This window comes from Paramormyrops kingsleyae, unplaced genomic scaffold (genome assembly GCF_048594095.1).
Source record: "Paramormyrops kingsleyae isolate MSU_618 unplaced genomic scaffold, PKINGS_0.4 ups34, whole genome shotgun sequence".
Taxonomy (NCBI): domain Eukaryota; kingdom Metazoa; phylum Chordata; class Actinopteri; order Osteoglossiformes; family Mormyridae; genus Paramormyrops; species Paramormyrops kingsleyae.
In genome coordinates this window covers 150,094-165,268 of record NW_027325972.1, presented here as the reverse complement: position 1 = coordinate 165,268, position 15,175 = coordinate 150,094, and positions in this window count along the sequence as shown.

Sequence of the window (15,175 nt, the reverse complement as noted above, 5' to 3'; positions counted from 1 at the left end):
TGCGCACGTAAAAAACTAGGCCTCAAACAAAGCTGACGGGCTGTTACGGCCCAGTCGTGTGACCTAGGAAGCTGAAATTTGGCATGCATAAACTAGATCTATGTATGAATTAGTGTGCCAAGTTTCATTAGTGCAGCACTTACCACTGAGCCGCAGTGGGCTTTAGAGTTTGCTAACTTAGGCGACATATGCCAATGCGAAGACATGAGACTAGGCCTCAAACGAAGCTGACCGGCCGCTACGGCCGAACCGTACGAGCTAGGGCTCTGAAATTCGGCGTGCTCATACTAGATATAAGTATGAATTGACGTGCCAAGTTCCAAGAATGCAGCAGTTACAGAACATGTGTGGGGGCCATGTAGGTTTACATTTTAAATCGCTTTTAAGCGCTAAAGTGGCGGGTAACCTGAGAGGGTCCTGCAGCTGAACCGTGTGAGCTAGGGGCTTGAAATTTCACATAGATAAACTAGTGACATGTATGAATAAGTGTGCCAAGTTTCATTAGCGCAGCCCTTACCACTCAGCCGCAGTGGCCTTTTTAGTTTGGTAAAGTTGCTAATGGAAGCTAATGCGCAGGTAAAAAACTAGGCCTCAAACAAAGCTGATGGGCTGTTACGGCCCAGTCGTGTGACCTAGGAAGCTGAAATTTGGCATGCATAAACTAGATTTATGTATGAATTAGTGTGCCAAGTTTCATTAGTGCAGCACTTACCACTGAGCCGCAGTGGGCTTTAGAGTTTGCTAACTTAGGCGACATATGCCAATGCGAAGACATGAGACTAGGCCTCAAACTTAGCTGACACGCCGCTACGGCCGAACCGTACGAGCTAGGGCTCTGAAATTCGGCGTGCTCATACTAGATATAAGTATGAATTGACGTGCCAAGTTTCAAGAAAGCAGCACATACAGAACAAGTTTGCGGGCCATGTAGGTTTACATTTTAAATCGCTTTTAAGCGCTAAAGTGGCGGGTAACCTGAGAGGGTCCTGCAGCTGAACCGTGTGAGCTAGGGGCTTGAAATTTCACACAGATAAACTACTTACTGGTATGAATAAGTGTGCCAAGTATCATTAGCGCAGCCCTTACCACTCAGCCGCAGTGGGCTTTAGAGTTTACTAACTTAGGCGACATATGCCAATGCGAAGACATGAGACTAGGCCTCTAACGAAGCTGACCGGCCGCTACGGCCGAACCGTACGAGCTAGGGCTCTGAAATTCGGCGTGCTCATACTAGATATAAGTATGAATTGACGTGCCAAGTTTCAAGAAAGCAGCACATACAGAACAAGTTTGCGGGCCATGTAGGTTTACATTTTAAATCGCTTTTAAGTGCTAAAGTGGCGGGTAACCTGAGGGGGTCCTGCGGCTGAACCGTGTGAGCTAGGGGCTTGAAATTTCACATAGATAAACTAGTGACATGTATGAATAAGTGTGCCAAGTTTCATTAGCGCAGCCCTTACCACTCAGCCGCAGTGGCCTTTTTAGTTTGGTAAAGTTGCCAATGGAAGCTAATGCGCACGTAAAAAACTAGGCCTCAAACAAAGCTGACGGGCTGTTACGGCCCAGTCGTGTGACCTAGGAAGCTGAAATTTGGCATGCATAAACTAGATCTATGTATGAATTAGTGTGCCAAGTTTCATTAGTGCAGCACTTACCACTGAGCCGCAGTGGGCTTTAGAGTTTGCTAACTTAGGCGACATATGCCAATGCGAAGACATGAGACTAGGCCTCAAACGAAGCTGACCGGCCGCTACGGCCGAACCGTACGAGCTAGGGCTCTGAAATTCGGCGTGCTCATACTAGATATAAGTATGAATTGACGTGCCAAGTTCCAAGAATGCAGCAGTTACAGAACATGTGTGGGGGCCATGTAGGTTTACATTTTAAATCGCTTTTAAGTGCTAAAGTGGCGGGTAACCTGAGGGGGTCCTGCGGCTGAACCGTGTGAGCTAGGGGCTTGAAATTTCACACAGATAAACTAGTTACATATATGAATAATTGTGCCAAGTTTCATTAGCGCAGCCCTTACCACTCAGCCGCAGTGGCCTTTTTAGTTTGGTAAAGTTGCCAATGGAAGCTAATGTGCACGTAAAAAACTAGGCCTCAAACAAAGCTGACGGGCTGTTACGGCCCAGTCGTGTGACCTAGGAAGCTGAAATTTGGCATGCATAAACTAGATCTATGTATGAATTAGTGTGCCAAGTTTCATTAGTGCAGCACTTACCACTGAGCCGCAGTGGGCTTTAGAGTTTGCTAACTTAGGCGACATATGCCAATGCGAAGACATGAGACTAGGCCTCAAACGAAGCTGACCGGCCGCTACGGCCGAACCGTACGAGCTAGGGCTCTGAAATTCGGCGTGCTCATACTAGATATAAGTATGAATTGACGTGCCAAGTTTCAAGAAAGCAGCACATACAGAACAAGTTTGCGGGCCATGTAGGTTTACATTTTAAATCGCTTTTAAGTGCTAAAGTGGCGGGTAACCTGAGGGGGTCCTGCGGCTGAACCGTGTGAGCTAGGGGCTTGAAATTTCACACAGATAAACTAGTTACATATATGAATAATTGTGCCAAGTTTCATTAGCGCAGCCCTTACCACTCAGCCGCAGTGGCCTTTTTAGTTTGGTAAAGTTGCTAATGGAAGCTAATGCGCACGTAAAAAACTAGGCCTCAAACAAAGCTGACGGGCTGTTACGGCCCAGTCGTGTGACCTAGGAAGCTGAAATTTGGCATGCATAAACTAGATTTATGTATGAATTAGTGTGCCAAGTTTCATTAGTGCAGCACTTACCACTCAGCCGCAGTGGGCTTTAGAGTTTGCTAACTTAGGCGACATATGCCAATGCGAAGACATGAGACTAGGCCTCAAACGAAGCTGACCGGCCGCTACGGCCGAACCGTACGAGCTAGGGCTCTGAAATTCGGCGTGCTCATACTAGATATAAGTATGAATTGACGTGCCAAGTTTCAAGAAAGCAGCACATACAGAACAAGTTTGCGGGCCATGTAGGTTTACATTTTAAATCGCTTTTAAGTGCTAAAGTGGCGGGTAACCTGAGGGGGTCCTGCGGCTGAACCGTGTGAGCTAGGGGCTTGAAATTTCACACAGATAAACTAGTTACATATATGAATAATTGTGCCAAGTTTCATTAGCGCAGCCCTTACCACTCAGCCGCAGTGGCCTTTTTAGTTTGGTAAAGTTGCTAATGGAAGCTAATGCGCACGTAAAAAACTAGGCCTCAAACAAAGCTGACGGGCTGTTACGGCCCAGTCGTGTGACCTAGGAAGCTGAAATTTGGCATGCATAAACTAGATTTATGTATGAATTAGTGTGCCAAGTTTCATTAGTGCAGCACTTACCACTCAGCCGCAGTGGCCTTTTTAGTTTGGTAAAGTTGCTAATGGAAGCTAATGCGCACGTAAAAAACTAGGCCTCAAACAATGCTGACGGGCTGTTACGGCCCAGTCGTGTGACCTAGGAAGCTGAAATTTGGCATGCATAAACTAGATTTATGTATGAATTAGTGTGCCAAGTTTCATTAGTGCAGCACTTACCACTCAGCCGCAGTGGGCTTTAGAGTTTGCTAACTTAGGCGACATATGCCAATGCGAAGACATGAGACTAGGCCTCAAACGAAGCTGACCGGCCGCTACGGCCGAACCGTACGAGCTAGGGCTCTGAAATTCGGCGTGCTCATACTAGATATAAGTATGAATTGACGTGCCAAGTTTCAAGAAAGCAGCACATACAGAACAAGTTTGCGGGCCATGTAGGTTTACATTTTAAATCGCTTTTAAGCGCTAAAGTGGCGGGTAACCTGAGAGGGTCCTGCAGCTGAACCGTGTGAGCTAGGGGCTTGAAATTTCACACAGATAAACTACTTACTGGTATGAATAAGTGTGCCAAGTATCATTAGCGCAGCCCTTACCACTCAGCCGCAGTGGGCTTTAGAGTTTACTAACTTAGGCGACATATGCCAATGCGAAGACATGAGACTAGGCCTCTAACGAAGCTGACCGGCCGCTACGGCCGAACCGTACGAGCTAGGGCTCTGAAATTCGGCGTGCTCATACTAGATATAAGTATGAATTGACGTGCCAAGTTTCAAGAAAGCAGCACATACAGAACAAGTTTGCGGGCCATGTAGGTTTACATTTTAAATCGCTTTTAAGTGCTAAAGTGGCGGGTAACCTGAGGGGGTCCTGCGGCTGAACCGTGTGAGCTAGGGGCTTGAAATTTCACATAGATAAACTAGTGACATGTATGAATAAGTGTGCCAAGTTTCATTAGCGCAGCCCTTACCACTCAGCCGCAGTGGCCTTTTTAGTTTGGTAAAGTTGCCAATGGAAGCTAATGCGCACGTAAAAAACTAGGCCTCAAACAAAGCTGACGGGCTGTTACGGCCCAGTCGTGTGACCTAGGAAGCTGAAATTTGGCATGCATAAACTAGATCTATGTATGAATTAGTGTGCCAAGTTTCATTAGTGCAGCACTTACCACTGAGCCGCAGTGGGCTTTAGAGTTTGCTAACTTAGGCGACATATGCCAATGCGAAGACATGAGACTAGGCCTCAAACGAAGCTGACCGGCCGCTACGGCCGAACCGTACGAGCTAGGGCTCTGAAATTCGGCGTGCTCATACTAGATATAAGTATGAATTGACGTGCCAAGTTCCAAGAATGCAGCAGTTACAGAACATGTGTGGGGGCCATGTAGGTTTACATTTTAAATCGCTTTTAAGTGCTAAAGTGGCGGGTAACCTGAGGGGGTCCTGCGGCTGAACCGTGTGAGCTAGGGGCTTGAAATTTCACACAGATAAACTAGTTACATATATGAATAATTGTGCCAAGTTTCATTAGCGCAGCCCTTACCACTCAGCCGCAGTGGCCTTTTTAGTTTGGTAAAGTTGCCAATGGAAGCTAATGCGCACGTAAAAAACTAGGCCTCAAACAAAGCTGACGGGCTGTTACGGCCCAGTCGTGTGACCTAGGAAGCTGAAATTTGGCATGCATAAACTAGATCTATGTATGAATTAGTGTGCCAAGTTTCATTAGTGCAGCACTTACCACTGAGCCGCAGTGGGCTTTAGAGTTTGCTAACTTAGGCGACATATGCCAATGCGAAGACATGAGACTAGGCCTCAAACGAAGCTGACCGGCCGCTACGGCCGAACCGTACGAGCTAGGGCTCTGAAATTCGGCGTGCTCATACTAGATATAAGTATGAATTGACGTGCCAAGTTTCAAGAAAGCAGCACATACAGAACAAGTTTGCGGGCCATGTAGGTTTACATTTTAAATCGCTTTTAAGTGCTAAAGTGGCGGGTAACCTGAGGGGGTCCTGCGGCTGAACCGTGTGAGCTAGGGGCTTGAAATTTCACACAGATAAACTAGTTACATATATGAATAATTGTGCCAAGTTTCATTAGCGCAGCCCTTACCACTCAGCCGCAGTGGCCTTTTTAGTTTGGTAAAGTTGCTAATGGAAGCTAATGCGCACGTAAAAAACTAGGCCTCAAACAAAGCTGACGGGCTGTTACGGCCCAGTCGTGTGACCTAGGAAGCTGAAATTTGGCATGCATAAACTAGATTTATGTATGAATTAGTGTGCCAAGTTTCATTAGTGCAGCACTTACCACTCAGCCGCAGTGGGCTTTAGAGTTTGCTAACTTAGGCGACATATGCCAATGCGAAGACATGAGACTAGGCCTCAAACGAAGCTGACCGGCCGCTACGGCCGAACCGTACGAGCTAGGGCTCTGAAATTCGGCGTGCTCATACTAGATATAAGTATGAATTGACGTGCCAAGTTTCAAGAAAGCAGCACATACAGAACAAGTTTGCGGGCCATGTAGGTTTACATTTTAAATCGCTTTTAAGTGCTAAAGTGGCGGGTAACCTGAGGGGGTCCTGCGGCTGAACCGTGTGAGCTAGGGGCTTGAAATTTCACACAGATAAACTAGTTACATATATGAATAATTGTGCCAAGTTTCATTAGCGCAGCCCTTACCACTCAGCCGCAGTGGCCTTTTTAGTTTGGTAAAGTTGCTAATGGAAGCTAATGCGCACGTAAAAAACTAGGCCTCAAACAAAGCTGACGGGCTGTTACGGCCCAGTCGTGTGACCTAGGAAGCTGAAATTTGGCATGCATAAACTAGATTTATGTATGAATTAGTGTGCCAAGTTTCATTAGTGCAGCACTTACCACTCAGCCGCAGTGGCCTTTTTAGTTTGGTAAAGTTGCTAATGGAAGCTAATGCGCACGTAAAAAACTAGGCCTCAAACAAAGCTGACGGGCTGTTACGGCCCAGTCGTGTGACCTAGGAAGCTGAAATTTGGCATGCATAAACTAGATTTATGTATGAATTAGTGTGCCAAGTTTCATTAGTGCAGCACTTACCACTCAGCCGCAGTGGGCTTTAGAGTTTGCTAACTTAGGCGACATATGCCAATGCGAAGACATGAGACTAGGCCTCAAACGAAGCTGACCGGCCGCTACGGCCGAACCGTACGAGCTAGGGCTCTGAAATTCGGCGTGCTCATACTAGATATAAGTATGAATTGACGTGTCAAGTTTCAAGAAAGCAGCACATACAGAACAAGTTTGCGGGCCATGTAGGTTTACATTTTAAATCGCTTTTAAGTGCTAAAGTGGCGGGTAACCTGAGGGGGTCCTGCGGCTGAACCGTGTGAGCTAGGGGCTTGAAATTTCACACAGATAAACTAGTTACATATATGAATAATTGTGCCAAGTTTCATTAGCGCAGCCCTTACCACTCAGCCGCAGTGGCCTTTTTAGTTTGGTAAAGTTGCTAATGGAAGCTAATGCGCACGTAAAAAACTAGGCCTCAAACAAAGCTGACGGGCTGTTACGGCCCAGTCGTGTGACCTAGGAAGCTGAAATTTGGCATGCATAAACTAGATTTATGTATGAATTAGTGTGCCAAGTTTCATTAGTGCAGCACTTACCACTCAGCCGCAGTGGGCTTTAGAGTTTGCTAACTTAGGCGACATATGCCAATGCGAAGACATGAGACTAGGCCTCAAACGAAGCTGACCGGCCGCTACGGCCGAACCGTACGAGCTAGGGCTCTGAAATTCGGCGTGCTCATACTAGATATAAGTATGAATTGACGTGCCAAGTTTCAAGAAAGCAGCACATACAGAACAAGTTTGCGGGCCATGTAGGTTTACATTTTAAATCGCTTTTAAGCGCTAAAGTGGCGGGTAACCTGAGAGGGTCCTGCAGCTGAACCGTGTGAGCTAGGGGCTTGAAATTTCACATAGATAAACTAGTGACATGTATGAATAAGTGTGCCAAGTTTCATTAGCGCAGCCCTTACCACTCAGCCGCAGTGGCCTTTTTAGTTTGGTAAAGTTGCCAATGGAAGCTAATGCGCACGTAAAAAACTAGGCCTCAAACAAAGCTGACGGGCTGTTACGGCCCAGTCGTGTGACCTAGGAAGCTGAAATTTGGCAGGCATAAACTAGATCTATGTATGAATTAGTGTGCCAAGTTTCATTAGTGCAGCACTTACCACTCAGCCGCAGTGGGCTTTAGAGTTTGCTAACTTAGGCGACATATGCCAATGCGAAGACATGAGACTAGGCCTCAAACGAAGCTGACCGGCCGCTACGGCCGAACCGTACGAGCTAGGGCTCTGAAATTCGGCGTGCTCATACTAGATATAAGTATGAATTGACGTGCCAAGTTTCAAGAAAGCAGCACATACAGAACAAGTTTGCGGGCCATGTAGGTTTACATTTTAAATCGCTTTTAAGTGCTAAAGTGGCGGGTAACCTGAGGGGGTCCTGCGGCTGAACCGTGTGAGCTAGGGGCTTGAAATTTCACACAGATAAACTAGTTACATATATGAATAATTGTGCCAAGTTTCATTAGCGCAGCCCTTACCACTCAGCCGCAGTGGCCTTTTTAGTTTGGTAAAGTTGCTAATGGAAGCTAATGCGCACGTAAAAAACTAGGCCTCAAACAAAGCTGACGGGCTGTTACGGCCCAGTCGTGTGACCTAGGAAGCTGAAATTTGGCATGCATAAACTAGATTTATGTATGAATTAGTGTGCCAAGTTTCATTAGTGCAGCACTTACCACTGAGCCGCAGTGGGCTTTAGAGTTTGCTAACTTAGGCGACATATGCCAATGCGAAGACATGAGACTAGGCCTCTAACGAAGCTGACCGGCCGCTACGGCCGAACCGTAAGAGCTAGGGCTCTGAAATTCGGCGTGCTCATACTAGATATAAGTATGAATTGACGTGCCAAGTTTCAAGAAAGCAGCACATACAGAACAAGTTTGCGGGCCATGTAGGTTTACATTTTAAATCGCTTTTAAGTGCTAAAGTGGCGGGTAACCTGAGGGGGTCCTGCGGCTGAACCGTGTGAGCTAGGGGCTTGAAATTTCACACAGATAAACTAGTTACATGTATGAATAATTGTGCCAAGTTTCATTAGCGCAGCCCTTACCACTCAGCCGCAGTGGCCTTTTTAGTTTGGTAAAGTTGCTAATGGAAGCTAATGCGCACGTAAAAAACTAGGCCTCAAACAAAGCTGACGGGCTGTTACGGCCCAGTCGTGTGACCTAGGAAGCTGAAATTTGGCATGCATAAACTAGATCTATGTATGAATTAGTGTGCCAAGTTTCATTAGTGCAGCACTTACCACTGAGCCGCAGTGGGCTTTAGAGTTTGCTAACTTAGGCGACATATGCCAATGCGAAGACATGAGACTAGGCCTCAAACGAAGCTGACCGGCCGCTACGGCCGAACCGTACGAGCTAGGGCTCTGAAATTCGGCGTGCTCATACTAGATATAAGTATGAATTGACGTGCCAAGTTTCAAGAAAGCAGCACATACAGAACAAGTTTGCGGGCCATGTAGGTTTACATTTTAAATCGCTTTTAAGTGCTAAAGTGGCGGGTAACCTGAGGGGGTCCTGCGGCTGAACCGTGTGAGCTAGGGGCTTGAAATTTCACACAGATAAACTAGTTACATGTATGAATAATTGTGCCAAGTTTCATTAGCGCAGCCCTTACCACTCAGCCGCAGTGGGCTTTTTAGTTTGGTACAGTTGCTAATGGAAGCTAATGCGCAGGTAAAAAACTAGGCCTCAAACAAAGCTGACGGGCTGTTACGGCCCAGTCGTGTGACCTAGGAAGCTGAAATTTGGCATGCATAAACTAGATTTATGTATGAATTAGTGTGCCAAGTTTCATTAGTGCAGCACTTACCACTGAGCCGCAGTGGGCTTTAGAGTTTGCTAACTTAGGCGACATATGCCAATGCGAAGACATGAGACTAGGCCTCAAACGAAGCTGACCGGCCGCTACGGCCGAACCGTACGAGCTAGGGCTCTGAAATTCGGCGTGCTCATACTAGATATAAATATGAATTGACGTGCCAAGTTCCAAGAATGCAGCAGTTACAGAACATGTGTGGGGGCCATGTAGGTTTACATTTTAAATCGCTTTTAAGCGCTAAAGTGGCGGGTAACCTGAGAGGGTCCTGCAGCTGAACCGTGTGAGCTAGGGGCTTGAAATTTCACATAGATAAACTAGTGACATGTATGAATAAGTGTGCCAAGTTTCATTAGCGCAGCCCTTACCACTCAGCCGCAGTGGCCTTTTTAGTTTGGTACAGTTGCTAATGGAAGCTAATGCGCAGGTAAAAAACTAGGCCTCAAACAAAGCTGATGGGCTGTTACGGCCCAGTCGTGTGACCTAGGAAGCTGAAATTTGGCATGCATAAACTAGATTTATGTATGAATTAGTGTGCCAAGTTTCATTAGTGCAGCACTTACCACTGAGCCGCAGTGGGCTTTAGAGTTTGCTAACTTAGGCGACATATGCCAATGCGAAGACATGAGACTAGGCCTCAAACGAAGCTGACCGGCCGCTACGGCCGAACCGTACGAGCTAGGGCTCTGAAATTCGGCGTGCTCATACTAGATATAAGTATGAATTGACGTGCCAAGTTTCAAGAAAGCAGCACATACAGAACAAGTTTGCGGGCCATGTAGGTTTACATTTTAAATCGCTTTTAAGTGCTAAAGTGGCGGGTAACCTGAGGGGGTCCTGCGGCTGAACCGTGTGAGCTAGGAGCTTGAAATTTCACACAGATAAACTACTTACATGTATGAATAATTGTGCCAAGTTTCATTAGCGCAGCCCTTACCACTCAGCCGCAGTGGCCTTTTTAGTTTGGTACAGTTGCTAATGGAAGCTAATGCGCAGGTAAAAAACTAGGCCTCAAACAAAGCTGATGGGCTGTTACGGCCCAGTCGTGTGACCTAGGAAGCTGAAATTTGGCATGCATAAACTAGATTTATGTATGAATTAGTGTGCCAAGTATCATTAGCGCAGCCCTTACCACTCAGCCGGAGTGGGCTTTAGAGTTTACTAACTTAGGCGACATATGCCAATGCGAAGACATGAGACTAGGCCTCTAACGAAGCTGACCGGCCGCTACGGCCGAACCGTACGAGCTAGGGCTCTGAAATTCGGCGTGCTCATACTAGATATAAGTATGAATTGACGTGCCAAGTTTCAAGAAAGCAGCACATACAGAACAAGTTTGCGGGCCATGTAGGTTTACATTTTAAATCGCTTTTAAGTGCTAAAGTGGCGGGTAACCTGAGGGGGTCCTGCGGCTGAACCGTGTGAGCTAGGGGCTTGAAATTTCACACAGATAAACTAGTTACATGTATGAATAATTGTGCCAAGTTTCATTAGCGCAGCCCTTACCACTCAGCCGCAGTGGCCTTTTTAGTTTGGTACAGTTGCTAATGGAAGCTAATGCGCAGGTAAAAAACTAGGCCTCAAACAAAGCTGATGGGCTGTTACGGCCCAGTCGTGTGACCTAGGAAGCTGAAATTTGGCATGCATAAACTAGATTTATGTATGAATTAGTGTGCCAAGTATCATTAGCGCAGCCCTTACCACTCAGCCGGAGTGGGCTTTAGAGTTTACTAACTTAGGCGACATATGCCAATGCGAAGACATGAGACTAGGCCTCTAACGAAGCTGACCGGCCGCTACGGCCGAACCGTACGAGCTAGGGCTCTGAAATTCGGCGTGCTCATACTAGATATAAGTATGAATTGACGTGCCAAGTTTCAAGAAAGCAGCACATACAGAACAAGTTTGCGGGCCATGTAGGTTTACATTTTAAATCGCTTTTAAGTGCTAAAGTGGCGGGTAACCTGAGGGGGTCCTGCGGCTGAACCGTGTGAGCTAGGGGCTTGAAATTTCACACAGATAAACTAGTTACATGTATGAATAATTGTGCCAAGTTTCATTAGCGCAGCCCTTACCACTCAGCCGCAGTGGCCTTTTTAGTTTGGTAAAGTTGCTAATGGAAGCTAATGCGCACGTAAAAAACTAGGCCTCAAACAAAGCTGACGGGCTGTTACGGCCCAGTCGTGTGACCTAGGAAGCTGAAATTTGGCATGCATAAACTAGATCTATGTATGAATTAGTGTGCCAAGTTTCATTAGTGCAGCACTTACCACTGAGCCGCAGTGGGCTTTAGAGTTTGCTAACTTAGGCGACATATGCCAATGCGAAGACATGAGACTAGGCCTCAAACGAAGCTGACCGGCCGCTACGGCCGAACCGTACGAGCTAGGGCTCTGAAATTCGGCGTGCTCATACTAGATATAAGTATGAATTGACGTGCCAAGTTTCAAGAAAGCAGCACATACAGAACAAGTTTGCGGGCCATGTAGGTTTACATTTTAAATCGCTTTTAAGTGCTAAAGTGGCGGGTAACCTGAGGGGGTCCTGCGGCTGAACCGTGTGAGCTAGGGGCTTGAAATTTCACACAGATAAACTAGTTACATGTATGAATAATTGTGCCAAGTTTCATTAGCGCAGCCCTTACCACTCAGCCGCAGTGGGCTTTTTAGTTTGGTACAGTTGCTAATGGAAGCTAATGCGCAGGTAAAAAACTAGGCCTCAAACAAAGCTGATGGGCTGTTACGGCCCAGTCGTGTGACCTAGGAAGCTGAAATTTGGCATGCATAAACTAGATTTATGTATGAATTAGTGTGCCAAGTTTCATTAGTGCAGCACTTACCACTGAGCCGCAGTGGGCTTTAGAGTTTGCTAACTTAGGCGACATATGCCAATGCGAAGACATGAGACTAGGCCTCAAACGAAGCTGACTGGCCGCTACGGCCGAACCGTACGAGCTAGGGCTCTGAAATTCGGCGTGCTCATACTAGATATAAATATGAATTGACGTGCCAAGTTCCAAGAATGCAGCAGTTACAGAACATGTGTGGGGGCCATGTAGGTTTACATTTTAAATCGCTTTTAAGCGCTAAAGTGGCGGGTAACCTGAGAGGGTCCTGCAGCTGAACCGTGTGAGCTAGGGGCTTGAAATTTCACATAGATAAACTAGTGACATGTATGAATAAGTGTGCCAAGTTTCATTAGCGCAGCCCTTACCACTCAGCCGCAGTGGCCTTTTTAGTTTGGTACAGTTGCTAATGGAAGCTAATGCGCAGGTAAAAAACTAGGCCTCAAACAAAGCTGATGGGCTGTTACGGCCCAGTCGTGTGACCTAGGAAGCTGAAATTTGGCATGCATAAACTAGATTTATGTATGAATTAGTGTGCCAAGTTTCATTAGTGCAGCACTTACCACTGAGCCGCAGTGGGCTTTAGAGTTTGCTAACTTAGGCGACATATGCCAATGCGAAGACATGAGACTAGGCCTCAAACGAAGCTGACCGGCCGCTACGGCCGAACCGTACGAGCTAGGGCTCTGAAATTCGGCGTGCTCATACTAGATATAAGTATGAATTGACGTGCCAAGTTTCAAGAAAGCAGCACATACAGAACAAGTTTGCGGGCCATGTAGGTTTACATTTTAAATCGCTTTTAAGCGCTAAAGTGGCGGGTAACCTGAGAGGGTCCTGCAGCTGAACCGTGTGAGCTAGGGGCTTGAAATTTCACACAGATAAACTACTTACTGGTATGAATAAGTGTGCCAAGTATCATTAGTGCAGCCCTTACCACTCAGCCGCAGTGGCCTTTTTAGTTTGGTAAAGTTGCTAATGGAAGCTAATGCGCACGTAAAAAACTAGGCCTCAAACAAAGCTGACGGGCTGTTACGGCCCAGTCGTGTGACCTAGGAAGCTGAAATTTGGCATGCATAAACTAGATCTATGTATGAATTAGTGTGCTAAGTTTCATTAGTGCAGCACTTACCACTGAGCCGCAGTGGGCTTTAGAGTTTGCTAACTTAGGCGACATATGCCAATGCGAAGACATGAGACTAGGCCTCAAACGAAGCTGACCGGCCGCTACGGCCGAACCGTACGAGCTAGGGCTCTGAAATTCGGCGTGCTCATACTAGATATAAGTATGAATTGACGTGCCAAGTTTCAAGAAAGCAGCACATACAGAACAAGTTTGCGAGCCATGTAGGTTTACATTTTAAATCCCTTTTAAGCGGTAAAGTGGCAGGTAACCTGAGGGGGTCCTGCGGCTGAACCGTGTGAGCTAGGGGCTTGAAATTTCACATAGATAAACTAGTGACATGTATGAATAAGTGTGCCAAGTTTCATTAGCGCAGCCCTTACCACTCAGCCGCAGTGGCCTTTTTAGTTTGGTAAAGTTGCTAATGGAAGCTAATGCGCACGTAAAAAACTAGGCCTCAAACAAAGCTGACGGGCTGTTACGGCCCAGTCGTGTGACCTAGGAAGCTGAAATTTGGCATGCATAAACTAGATCTATGTATGAATTAGTGTGCCAAGTTTCATTAGTGCAGCACTTACCACTGAGCCGCAGTGGGCTTTAGAGTTTGCTAACTTAGGCGACATATGCCAATGCGAAGACATGAGACTAGGCCTCAAACGAAGCTGACCGGCCGCTACGGCCGAACCGTACGAGCTAGGGCTCTGAAATTCGGCCTGCTCTTACTAGATATAAGTATGAATTAACATGCCAAGTTTCAAGAATGCAGCCCTTACACAACAAGTTTGGTGGACCTGTACCTTTACATTTTAATTAGCTTTTAAGCGCTAAAGTGGCGGGTAACCTGAGGGGGTCCTGCAGCTGAACCGTGTGAGCTAGGGGCTTGAAATTTCACACAGATAAACTAGTGACATGTATGAATAAGTGTGCCAAGTTTCATTAGCGCAGCCCTTACCACTCAGCCGCAGTGGGCTTTAGAGTTTACTAACTTAGGCGACATATGCCAATGCGAAGACATGAGACTAGGCCTCAAACGAAGCTGACCGGCCGCTACGGCCGAACCGTACGAGCTAGGGCTCTGAAATTCGGCGTGCTCATACTAGATATAAGTATGAATTGACGTGCCAAGTTTCAAGAAAGCAGCACATACAGAACAAGTTTGCGGGCCATGTAGGTTTACATTTTAAATCGCTTTTAAGCGCTAAAGTGGCGGGTAACCTGAGAGGGTCCTGCAGCTGAACCGTGTGAGCTAGGGGCTTGAAATTTCACACAGATAAACTACTTACTGGTATGAATAAGTGTGCCAAGTATCATTAGTGCAGCCCTTACCACTCAGCCGCAGTGGCCTTTTTAGTTTGGTAAAGTTGCTAATGGAAGCTAATGCGCACGTAAAAAACTAGGCCTCAAACAAAGCTGACGGGCTGTTACGGCCCAGTCGTGTGACCTAGGAAGCTGAAATTTGGCATGCATAAACTAGATCTATGTATGAATTAGTGTGCTAAGTTTCATTAGTGCAGCACTTACCACTGAGCCGCAGTGGGCTTTAGAGTTTGCTAACTTAGGCGACATATGCCAATGCGAAGACATGAGACTAGGCCTCAAACGAAGCTGACCGGCCGCTACGGCCGAACCGTACGAGCTAGGGCTCTGAAATTCGGCGTGCTCATACTAGATATAAGTATGAATTGACGTGCCAAGTTTCAAGAAAGCAGCACATACAGAACAAGTTTGCGAGCCATGTAGGTTTACATTTTAAATCCCTTTTAAGCGGTAAAGTGGCAGGTAACCTGAGGGGGTCCTGCGGCTGAACCGTGTGAGCTAGGGGCTTGAAATTTCACATAGATAAACTAGTGACATGTATGAATAAGTGTGCCAAGTTTCATTAGCGCAGCCCTTACCACTCAGCCGCAGTGGCCTTTTTAGTTTGGTAAAGTTGCTAATGGAAGCTAATGCGCAC